Here is a 12,295-nt window from a genome sequence, read left to right as displayed (position 1 = left end):
ACCCTGTGTGCAACTGGGCACCCTCCAGTGAAACTGGGGCACCCTGTATGCAACTGGACTCCCTCTAGTGCCATATGGGCCACGTTGTATCTGGGACTTGGTCCATGGAGCGGAGAGAAGTGAATCCAGAACTCGGTCCGATTCTTCCGCCTCTGAGTGAGATCTCAGTGAGATTGACCGCACCGGAAGCGTGCGATGATTTGTTTCTGTAATTTTTAAAACTCACATTCTCCCAAAGAATTGCTTTGAAATATAAAACAAAAAAGGGTAACACGAACAAAAAAGTTACAAACGCGCGTACTTTTTTGTCGTTGTTTCATTTGGGGAGCTCAAAGCCACAAGGAGCGAAATAATTTCAGGGGTTTGCCGCCGCTTTTGATCGCTGGGCAGCGAGACTGGGGAGAGAATTTCATTTTTAAACTCCAGCAGCAGACACGAACTCGAGGAGAGACAGCAAGTCAGGGCATAGTCTGCAGATCGAACTCTCCCTCAGAGGGCAAGTATCCAGGGAAACACAAAACATGCCTTAGAACCAAACAGATGTGTGTCCAAAAAGTAACAGCTGGCCCCAGAGTACCTTCTCAGAGAAAAATGTCATTAAAACCGCTTCAATAATAGTCCACATCCTTGTTTTAAGCGTGAGTTGATATTAAGAGAGTTGAGCACAGCCTATACCACCTTCAGATCTACAGCTGCAGAAAATCATTGTCCACAAGATTTACTTTAGATTTACTGCAGGGGGTCCTGGTCAAAGTCAAACCTCCAAAGTTAAGAAAGACCTTAAACTATTTTTGGGTAGGCGTTACCTCTTATCCTTCCCGATACGACTATGCCATTAAAAATAAACAAAAATGGTTATCTCGTTAAATAGTTGGGAGATTTCCTTACCTTTGAGAGACGGGAAGCATTAATGCAAGAATCGGTTGTTTTATTCTTATAAAATCTTCCTCGCACCAGAGGTGACAGCTCACTCACTTTCCCTGAGATTGGGACTGCGAGACCTGCTCAATCTTATGCTATCTCCTTTTCACTCCACAAGCGCGAAATACTCACACAAAACTCAATACCCAACCCCCTGCTCCCCTGGTACACCCCCACCCAGTCCAGCCAATGAAAGACTCGAGAAACACACCCCAAAAAAAGCTGATTGACAGCGTCCTCCGAGAGGAAAACGGAGAAAAAGGTGAATGAGGGTGAAAACCAGGACATAGCCTCAGGTTTACAAGGAGTAATAACACACTGAGACAGTGAATGAGTCTGGCCACAAACACCAGCCACAAAACACATTCAGGTATGCTGTATCTCATCTGCTCTGATCCAATATATTAAAACAGGAGAATGGTTGGGACCACTAGTAGAAATATAATGCTAAAACTAGTTCTTTTGACAACTTCAAAAGTAATTCTGACATTCTTTGACCCAGCACCAAAAGACATTTATGTTCCTCACTTAGCACCAATTGCATGTAGATGTTGATAATTCTTGAAGAAATATGAATTTCCCAGTGACCTACACCATGAATTACACAAGATTCTACTTTAAGACTTTTACTGTAACAAACCAAAATCAAAAGTGACTAAACAAAATTGAGTGGGTAACTAGTACACCAAACTACTGAAAAGATACCCACAATTTACCAATTACCACAACTGAAAACCCCTGCCACATTTATATATACACTGCAGATATGTAGCCTTCTAATAAAGTCCCACATTTCTCCCAGCAATTCAGCAGGATTTCTTCTCCTGCTCCACCAAGAGGAACGTTATGATGTATTTTTATAGATGTCTTCACTCAGTCTTTAATGTATATTCAAGCTGATTTCTAGCACTAAGGCACCCTGTGGAGATTCCTAGATGTTTAAATCAACAAAAGTCCCACCTCATCAAACATGAAATTGGTTGTCACCAGCTTTCTGCCCAGAGCTAGTGGTAAACAGTAAATGTTTTTTACTGCTGCTGGACACTACCAACTTTTGATCTCCCTTTTCTGGTCTCTCTGATTGACTGATACTGAGTTTGTAGCCAGCAAGACAGTGACTGGTCTTTTGTGTCGAGATGTGAAAAGGAGACTTGTGTTTCTGGGAGTTTCAACCTGTCCCAGTGGCAACTGAATCACATGAGCCTGCCCGAAGACAGGGTCCAGTAGTATTTACAACCTCATCCTAGGACCTTCTGTCTTATCCTAAATTAAAAGAGGCAGTTTAAAAATAACCATCCTATGAGGACTTGCATTTGTAACAATAGTACCTTCGAACTAGTAAACCATCTCCCTGTGTTTTACAGGAACACTATCAAACAATTTTCATAAAGAGACAGGTAGCCAAACAACTAGTCAAAGAAGAAACATTGAAGAAGTTTCTGAAATAAGGATAAGGGTAGAGAGGTTTACAGAGGGAATTCCATAAATTCGGCACAGGCAGCTTAATGCGTAGCCACCAATAATGAAATAGTGAAAATCAAGAATGTTCAAGAGGCCAGAATGGAGGAGGACAGACATCTTGGAACATAGGGTGGAGACATGGCCATGAACAGACTTTTAAACAAAGATGAAAATTTTAAATTTGAGGCTTTGGAGTACACGGAGCCAATGTAAGTCTATAGGCAATACTTTGGAAAAACATTTGCAACATTATTATGATCTATATTTCAGAATTACCAAATCACAACTGAGCCATCCAGATGAAAATAGTCTAAAAATAAAGAATCCCCAATCTCTTCCAAATCAAACCATGATGGACTGTTCATTTCTTAATCCTACCCAACCTACCTTTTCTCAAATGGGCACTTCAAAATAAAGGAGTATTTTCAGTTTGATAACAGATGAACTTTAATGGAAATACCAATTGTTGGGATTCATAATGAGATTATGTCGATGATCAGTCTGTCATTGGGCATATTCCTAGAACAATCCAACACAGAGGGAACCCATTCAGCCAGTTGTGACTGTGTTGGTTCTTTGAAAGAATTAACCAATCACTTTCACTCCCTGCTCTGTCACCAAAGACCTAAAAATATTTACCTTTTCAAGTATTTATCCAATTTGTCTTTTGAACTCACAACAACTTGCTGCCTCAAAAAAAAATCACTGCTTCTCCCTGTTGGTGTTTCTGCAAATGACCTTAAACCTATCTCCTCCAGTTATTGACCCTACTGCAATTGAAAATCACTTGTTCTTTTTCCTCTTTTGAAACCTTACGTAAATCTGGAGGATAAAATCCTTGAAAGGTTGAAACTGAGAGTGCAGAAGCATAACACCACATGGTGACAGTTTGTATAGTAGCATATGTATCAGGTGATGCAAAATGACCTCCTGGGCAAGAACTGTGCCAGATCAATTCTTGGATTAAGTTGCTCCCATATATTCCAGGACCTAAATCCCAAAAATGTCATATTTAGTTTGGTCACATAGAAACACATAAAATAATAGCAGGATAATAGCCTGCTCTGCTATTCAATATGTTCATGGCTGATCGTCCAACTCAGTATTCTCTTCCCACTTTCTCCCCATATCCTTTGATCCCTTTACCCCTAAGAACTATATCTAACTCCATGTTCAAAACATTCAATGTTTTGACCTCAACTGCTTTCAGTGGCGGGAAATTCCACAGTCCTAAATGACCTATTCTATATCCTTAGTTCTGGACTCCCTGGTCATTAGGAACAGCATTCCCGTGTTTACCATGTCTAGTCTTGTTAGAATTTTATAGGTTTCTATGAAATTCACCCCCCTCCAACCTAGTCCCCCCCCACCCCACCACATTCCCCATTCTTCTGAACTCCAGTGAAAATAGTCCAAACGGATCAAGTCTCTTTTCAAATGTCAATCCTGCATTCTCAGGAATTAATCTGGTAAACCTTTATTGTGCTCCCTCCATAGCCAGAACATCCTTCCTCAGATAAAGAGATCAAAACTGCACACAATACTCCAGGTGTGGTCTCACCAAGGCCCTGTACAATTGCAACAAAACATCCCTACTCCTGCACTTGAATCCTCTCTCTGTGAAGGCTAACATATCGTTTGCCCTCTTCACCACATGCTGCACCTGCATGCTTCCAGTGACTGGTGTATGAGAGCACCCAGATCTCATTGCACCTCTCCCATTTCCAATCTATCACATTCAGATAATAATCTACCTTCCTGTTTTGCTACCAAAATGGATAACCTCACATTATCCACATTATGCTACATCTGCCCACTCATTCAACTTGTCCAAATCTCACTGAAGCATCTCTGTAGCCTCCGTGCAGATCACCCTCACATCCAGCTTTGAGTTGTCTGCAAATTTAGAGATATTACATTTAGTTCCTTCATCTAAATCATTAAAATATATTGTTAATAGCTGGAGACCAAGCACGGATCTCTCAGGTTCCTGACTAGTCACTGGCTGTTACTCAGAAAAAGACCCATTTATTTATGCTCTTTTGTTTTCTGTCTGCCAACCAATTCTCTGTCCATGTCAGTACACTACCTCCAATCTCACAGTCTTTAATTTCTCTTCCCTGGGACCTTATTGAAAGCCTTCTGAAAATCCGAGTAAACCACATCCACTGCCTCTTCCTTATCAACTGTACAAGTTACATCTTCATAAACTCCAATAGATTTGTCAAACATGATATCCCTTTCATAAATTCATGCTGATTCTGCCCAATCCTGTCACTGTTTTCCAAATGCTTTGCTATTGCATCTTTTATAATGGACTCTAGCATTTTTCCCACTATTAATGTGAGGCTAACTGGTCTATAATTCCCTGTTTTCCCTTAACCTCCTCTTATTTTAAAATACTGAAGCTACAAAACAGACTGCTTGATTGGCATCTCATCCACTCCCTCCATCACCAACGCCCAGTAACAGCAGTGTGTACAATCTATGAGCTGCACTGCAGAAATTCGTCCAAGATCCTTAGACAGCACCTTCCAAACTCCCAACCTCTTCCATCTAGAAGGAAAAGAGCTGCAGATACATGAGAACACCACCATCTGCAAGTTTCCCTCCAAGGCACTCACTGTCCTGGCTTGGAAATATGTCACTTAAGTGTTGCCAGCATTTCCTTCCCTAAAGAATTGTGAGTCTACCTACAGCACATCGACTGTAGCGGTTCAAGAAGGCAGCTCACCATCACCTCCTCAAAAGCAACTAAGGACAGGCAATAAATGTTGTCCCAGCCAGCAACATCCACAACCCACAAGAGAATTTAAAAAAGTAGTGTTTCCCAATTTATCGTAGCCAGCTTATGTCTTATACCATTGTAGTTTCCTTTATTTAAATTCAGGATCCTTGTCTCCATGCTTTCAGAGCCTTTGAGTTACATTTAACGATTACTCCATTGTAACTGGTGCTGAGAAATTTATGCTTCTATTACCAGGGAAGTTGATCGAACCCATCTGAAATCTGTTCTAACATTCATAGAAAGGGCCTATCGTATTGTTGGATAGTATCTAGATGTAATCCTAATTTTATTATCAGAGGAGACACTGGGGCATGATGTGTTCACATACGTACAGCTGTAATACAAGATTTCTCTGGTTTGAGGGACTGAACTTTCCCAGTCCACTATAGCAGGTTTGGAGAAGAGTGTTGGGGATCCAGAAAATAGGGGGTTCATCAATTCAGATATCTCCATTTCTGCTCCTGTGAAACATTCCTATGGGTGGGCTGGGAAATGGATCAGATTAATTTTCTTTGTTCTTGGAACGTGAATACCACTGAACATCATTGTCCATTTCTCATTGCTCTACGGAAGGTGGTGGTGAGCTGACTTCTTGAACTGCTGCAGTCTATCTGATGCATTTTTCTGCAGTGCTTTGTTGAGCCTTTCCAGAGGGAAGTTAAAAGTTAACCACATTGTTGTAGATCTGAATTCCTATTTAAGACCGTAATTTATAAGAGCTAAAGTAAGCCATTCAGCCCATCGAGTCTGCTCCACCATTCAATAACATCATGGATGATCTAATATTGCTCCACTATCCCGTCTTTTCCCCAAAACCCTGAATTCCCTGACTGATTAAAAATATGTCTATCTCAGCCTTGAAAGTACTTAATGCCCCGGCATCAACAGCTGTCTGCGGTAAGCAGTTCCAAAGATTCACAACCCTCAGAGAAAAGGAACTTCTCCTCATCTATGACTTAAACGTGCAATCTCTTATTTTGAGATTATGTCCCCTGGTCCTAAATGCTCTTTCCACATGTAACCTACCAAGCCCCCTAAGAATCTTGTATGTTTCAGTAAGGTTGCCTCTCATTATCCTACATTCCAATGAGTACAGGTCCAATCTACTCAACCTCTCCTCATAAGACAGTGCCTCCATATTTAGTATCAGCCTAGTAAACCTTCTGTGGATGCCTCCAATCCAAAATATATCTTTCATTGTATAAGGGACCCAAAACTATTCACTGTGGTCTGACTAGTGCTTTGTGTAATTTTAGCAAAACTTCACTATTTTTATATTCGATTCATTTTGAAATAAAGACCTAACATCCCATCTGCCTTATCTATTAGCCTTTGAACATGGATGTTAGCTTTTTATGATTCATGGACAAGGACGCCTAAATCACTCTGTTCCATATCTCTCTTCAGATTTCCTCCATTTATATAATATTCAGCTCCTCTCTTCTTCCTGCCAAAGTGCATAACCTCACATTTTCCCACTTTATATTCCATTTGCCAAGTTTGTCCTCTACACTAAAAGCAGAACAAGTCCAACTGGCCAATTACTGCTGCAACAGTCTACTCTCAATGATCAAAGGAGTCATCAAAAGTGCTATCAAGCACACTAACCTAACAATAACCTACTGGCTGATACTCAGTTTCGGTACCACAGGGCCACTCAGCTCTTGATATCACTACAGACTGGTTCAAATGTGGACAAAATAGTTGAATTCCAGAGGAGGGATGAGAGTGACAGCCCTTGACATCAAAGTTACATTTCATCAAATAAGATATCTAGGAGCCCTGGCAAAACTAGAATGACTGGGAATCAGGGGGAAGACTCTCTGCCATTGGAGTCATACGCAGCACAAAGAAAGATGGTTGTAGTTGTTGGAGGTCAGTCATTTCAGCTCAAGGATATCTCTGTAGGAGTTCCTCGGGATAGTGTTATAGGCCCATTCACCTGTGTCACCAATGACCATCCTTCCATCATAAGGTCAGAAGTGGGGAATGTTCACTGTTGATTGCACAATGTTCAGTACCATTTGCGACTCCTCAGATGCTGAAGGAGTTCATATCTAAATGCAGCAAGACCTGGACAATTTCCAGGCTTAGGATGGAAAGTGGCAATTAATATTATACCACACAAGTGCTAGGCAATGATCATAGAGTCATACAGTACAGAAGAGACCTTAAGCCTATCGAGTCTGCATCTACAAAACCAATAACAATCAGCCATCTACATTATTCCCACCTTCTAGCACTTAGCCCATAGGCTTGAATGTCATGACATTTCAAATGCTCATCCATGTACTCTTTAAAGGTTGTGAGGTTTCCTGTCTAATTACCCTTCTAGGCAGTGTATTCCAGATGCCCACCACTCTCTGGGTGAAAAAGATCTTCCTCAAATCTCCTGCCCTTCAACTTAAAATTATGCCCCCTCATATTGACCCTTTAACTAAGGGGAACAGCTACTTCCTACCCATTCTGTCCATGCCCCTCATAATCTTATACACCTCAATCAGGTTCCCCCACAATGTTCTAAGCGCTGAAGTAAACAACTCAAGCCTATCCTTCCTCTCTTTGTAGTTAAACTGCTCCATCCCAGGCAACATCATGGTGAAACCCCATGTGCACCCCCTGCAGTGCAAGCATGTCCTTCGTATAGTGTGATGACCGGAACTGCGTACTGTACTCCAGCTGTGGCCTAACCAAACTTTTGTACTGCTCCAACATGCCCTCCCTGCTCTTATAATCTACACCATTACTGCTAAAGGCATGTGTCCTCTATTAACCTGTCCTGCCCCATTCAGGGATGCCAAGGTCCTTCTCTTCTTCTGAGCTTACTACTATCCTGACATTCATTGAGTACTCCTTTACTTCTTTCAAAGTGCATCACCTCACATTTTTGAGTGTTATATTCCATCTGCCACTGAACTGCCCATCTGACCAACCCATCTTTATCTAACCTATGAATTTCTTCCTCATTAATCACAAAGCCAATGTTCGTGTCATCCACAAACTTACTAATCATCTCCGCCACATTATCATCAATGTCGTTTTTATATGTCACTATCTTCAACAAAAGAGAATTAAACCATAGCCACTTGACATTCAGTAGCATTATCATCATTAAATCTCCCACTATCAACATCCTGGGGTTTACAATGACCCAAAACTGAACTGGATTTGTCATATAAATACTATGACTTCAACAATAAGTCAGAGGCTTGAATCCTGTGGAGAGAAACACACCTTCTGCCTCCCAAAATTCTGTCCACCATCTACAAGGCACATGTCAGAAGTGTGATGAAATAGTCCTCACTTGCCTGAATGAACGCAGCTCCAACAACACGCAGTAAACTTGGCACCATCTAGGACAAAGCAGCCCAATTGATTGGCACCTCATTCACAAACACTCACTCCTTCATTACCAATACTCAGTAGCAGCAGTGTGTACTATCTACAAGATGTTTTTCAGAAATTCACCAGGTGCCTTCCAAAGCACTTTCCAAACCCAAAACTTCTACCACCTAGAAGGATAGTGCACCAAATACATGGAAGCACCATCACCTGCAAGTTCTCTTCCAAGCCTCTCACCCAGAGTCACTGAATAAAACTCCCTCTTTAACAGTATTGTGGGTGTACCTACTCCAAATGGACTGCAGCTGCTCAAGAAGGCAGCTCACCACCACCATGTCAAGAGCAACTAGCGAAGAGTAATAAATGCTGGCCCAACCAGTGATGCCCACATCCCATGAATGAATTCTTAAAAAATAATGTTCCAAGTCATATGATCTACTTTACAAGAAGTATTCTGAAGAGACAGTCATATTGGACTCAAAGCATTAACCTTGTTCCTCTCTCCACTAATGCTACCAAACCTGTGAATTCCTCTAGCGCTCTCTGTTTTTATTTTACATTTCCAGTCTCCATAGTATTTTGCTTTTATTACACTAGGTAAAGTCAGGCATTGGGAGGGAGCAATATCAAGCAAAGTTGCTTTTCATAACCATTCTGGGCAAATGGTGTTAAGGTTTGGCCATGATCTTGTTGAAATATGGAACTCAGTGACTGACTCCTCCTTTCTCTCAGTTCTATTCCCTGTAACATTTATGGAAACATAAGGAGCATCTCATCAGGTGGAGCTATACTTAACACTGTCTTGTGGGAATGCAGTCCATCTTTTCAACTCACGAGAAAGACCTGAGTGCCTCTTTCAACTCTTCCTGTCAGAGATTAAGTTGAAAGAAAGTACCTTCTGAAGTCTTTCATTTTCCACAATTTGCACTGTCATTTCTCTAGAACCTCGCCAAACAGATCGATGAAAGAATGCTCAGTGAGACAGCAATCAAATTCATTCTGGGCTAGGGAAGATTTATGGAGACACTTTACACTAGAATGTATGTGGGCAGAGAATTCTTGAAGCTTCATGATAAAGTGTCTAGACCAGACAAGTTAATGTCTCTGTTTCCTCGCTTTTTTTCTTCTTTTTTGAGTTCATATTTTCTGCAGCGCTTCTTTTTGTAGCAGACGTATTCCAAGAGTTTATTAACATCTAGATATCAAGAGTTTCTTCCTTCAAATGAATTTTCAACAGGGTGAGGCAATATCAGTGGATTGGGAAAGTGATCAGTTTTTCAATTTCCTAATTGTTCTGATGAAGCTGATTCATGTAGAAACTCGTATCTTGTTAATGTCAAATGATTTAATAGTGGTTCATTAAATTTTATGACCTGAGGGACTTTTCCTACACTGTGGGCTATTAGCTTAAGGACAGCCTGCATGCATCTAAAATTCCTTTCACAGATCCTTCAGTGGGGAGTTGAGCCATTTGTAATAAATGGAATGGAATTGAAGAGTTTGCACATTTGGGTTAGAAGCACATCTTCAAGGCTGAGATCTTTCGGTAAATTTCCGTGGGATCCTCGTGAGGTTTTCTGTTAAAATATTCACGCACCTTTTCTAGGGAAGGTTTTCCTGTGACATGTCAAAGTTGAAGGGGAAATTACGGAAATACCTCACGGAAATTCCTGACCTTCATGTTCTGGGTGGTTTTCATTTGAGTCCAGGTTAGATAATGGACTGTCCATGGAACTGGAATTAGTGCAAGAGGAACTAATCAAGAAAAGAAGCCCAGAAAGTAGCTGACAATTGTCCCATATCATGCCCGTATGGAATAATAGCAAGGTATCCTCATTAGCAGAAACCCTGCAACTTAATCTCTAAATATCAATATCAGATTGTAAAACATTCATCCAGATTGGGGGAAAAAAAGGGACAAATTTCAGGAAGCTGAAATGATGTTGCTATCCTAATGGAGCAATGGTCTGTTTAGAGAATGATGAGAGAGAATTAAAAATGGGCTCTGCGCTCTGTTGAGGGAAGTGAGCTATGTCATTTCCTTGACCTCCTTTTACACTGCATGAAGAAATTTAATAACCTAACCAGGCCAGCCAAGGCAAGCTCTTTCCTTCCTTCAATTCTTACTGTAGACTCTTTATACATCCAGTGTTTACCATTTATATAACCCTCACAGTGCCACTGAAGTCAGAATTCAACGTAGAGATCTGACTCTAAGAATGCGGCTCCATGGATGTGAGCCCCTTCTCCTGATTTCATTGCCTCTTTTAATAGGTTTCAATTGCCCATCACAAATGACAGACTGACACAGGGATCAAAGAAATGCTCAAATGCAAAAATAACAGCAGCTTGTATTTCTTTTAGCATCTTAAACATAGTCAGATTTCGAAAGGTGTTATTGGATGAAAGTTGGCACAGGATCACATAAGGAGATAGTTAGACAGGTGGCCAAAAATTTTATCAAAGCAACTTAAAGGGGACAATGAGGTGGAGAGGTTTACATGATGAACTTAACGCCCAGACAGCTGGAAGCACACACACCAATTGCGAAGTGATTAAAATCAGGGATACATGAAAGACCTGATTGGAAGTTTGTGGGGCTGATAGAGGTTAAAGAAATAGCAAAGGGTGGAGTCATGGAGGGAAAGCAGAGGTGGGAAATAAATGAATAGGATCAAGTTAGTTCAAAGTCAGAGGTAGTCTTTTACCAGTGACTTTATGCAAACTACAACTTGTGTTTTATTCCCTCAATAGTTTTCTGGCATCTATTGAAGAAATATAAAGTATTGAGTTACTTTTGAGGAGTAAATCTGAAAGAATAGATTCAAGTATTTCATGCATCGGATATCTGTAAGAAGATGGTAGACTCATCATATACTAAATTCAGCTAATATTGTATATATGGTAGTGACATTGTTACAATGTACTATGGTACAATGGACCATATTCCTCATTTAGTCGGGACTAAGAACTATTTCCAATAATTTGATGAGTGATGCTGCCATTAAGGATGTGGCAAAGAGCAATGAACGTGGGGTTCACATACAATGTGACAGCCTTCAACCCAGAAGTAGCATAGAAAGGAAAAATTGTAATTTCATCAAAATGACTTTAGAATCTTTATCATTATAAAGTTTGAAAATGACTTTTATGAGTTTTCACGAGTTATAAATGGCTCAATTGTACCTTTCTTCGTTAAGGAATACAATTCCTCTGATCTGATAATACTTGCCCTGAAAGCAGTACCAAAAGAAAGAAAGGAAAAGAAGAAAAAGAAAAGCTGTTTGTCTGGAAGAAACAAAGGAGATCTACAAACAGAGGAGCGAGAGTTTGAAGATGATTGACACACAGGTACAGAAGGAAGAAAAACAGACAGAAACAAAAAAACAAAACACATATTAAAATCCAAAAGAACTGTGGATGCTGTAAATCAGGAACAAAAACAGAAGTTGCTGGAAGCTCAGCAGGTCTGGGAGCATCGGTGAAGAAAAATCAGAGCTAACGTTACAGGTCCAGTGACCCTTCCTCAGAACTGATGGTAGCTGGGAAAATGTCTGTTTATATGCAGAAAATAGGGAGGGGGATCGGGTAGGGAGTAAATGATAGGATAGAACCCAGAGAGAGAGAAAAGCAATTGAACAGACAAAGGAGCTGATAACGATCAGGCTGGGAGGGTGAATAGTTGTTAATGGGGACTGTTAGTGACTAACAACGGGTAGTGTGTAATGGCAGACTATGTGATAACAAGGCCTGGTATGTGGGGTAGCGGACTGGGACATGGGA

At 40.7% G+C, this 12,295-nt stretch overlaps 1 protein-coding gene across 5 annotated transcripts in view; it reads right to left on the bottom strand.

Moving 5' to 3' along the window:
* Positions 1 to 1,025, bottom strand: part of col14a1a (collagen, type XIV, alpha 1a) — a 202,633-nt gene extending 201,608 nt beyond the window's left edge. For all 5 annotated transcript variants that reach the window (XR_007261919.1, XM_048595780.1, XM_048595781.1 and 2 more), the window contains exon 1: positions 889 to 1,025. The gene's annotated coding sequence lies outside the window, so the exon portion shown is untranslated. The remainder of the gene's footprint in view (positions 1 to 888) is intronic.
* Between the last annotated feature and the right edge of the window lie 11,270 nt (positions 1,026 to 12,295).

The sequence above is a fragment of the Rhincodon typus genome, chromosome 4 (genome assembly GCF_021869965.1).
Source record: "Rhincodon typus isolate 14 chromosome 4, sRhiTyp1.1, whole genome shotgun sequence".
In the NCBI taxonomy this organism is placed as follows: Eukaryota; Metazoa; Chordata; class Chondrichthyes; order Orectolobiformes; family Rhincodontidae; genus Rhincodon; species Rhincodon typus.
This window is presented reverse-complemented; position numbering and strand designations above follow the sequence as displayed.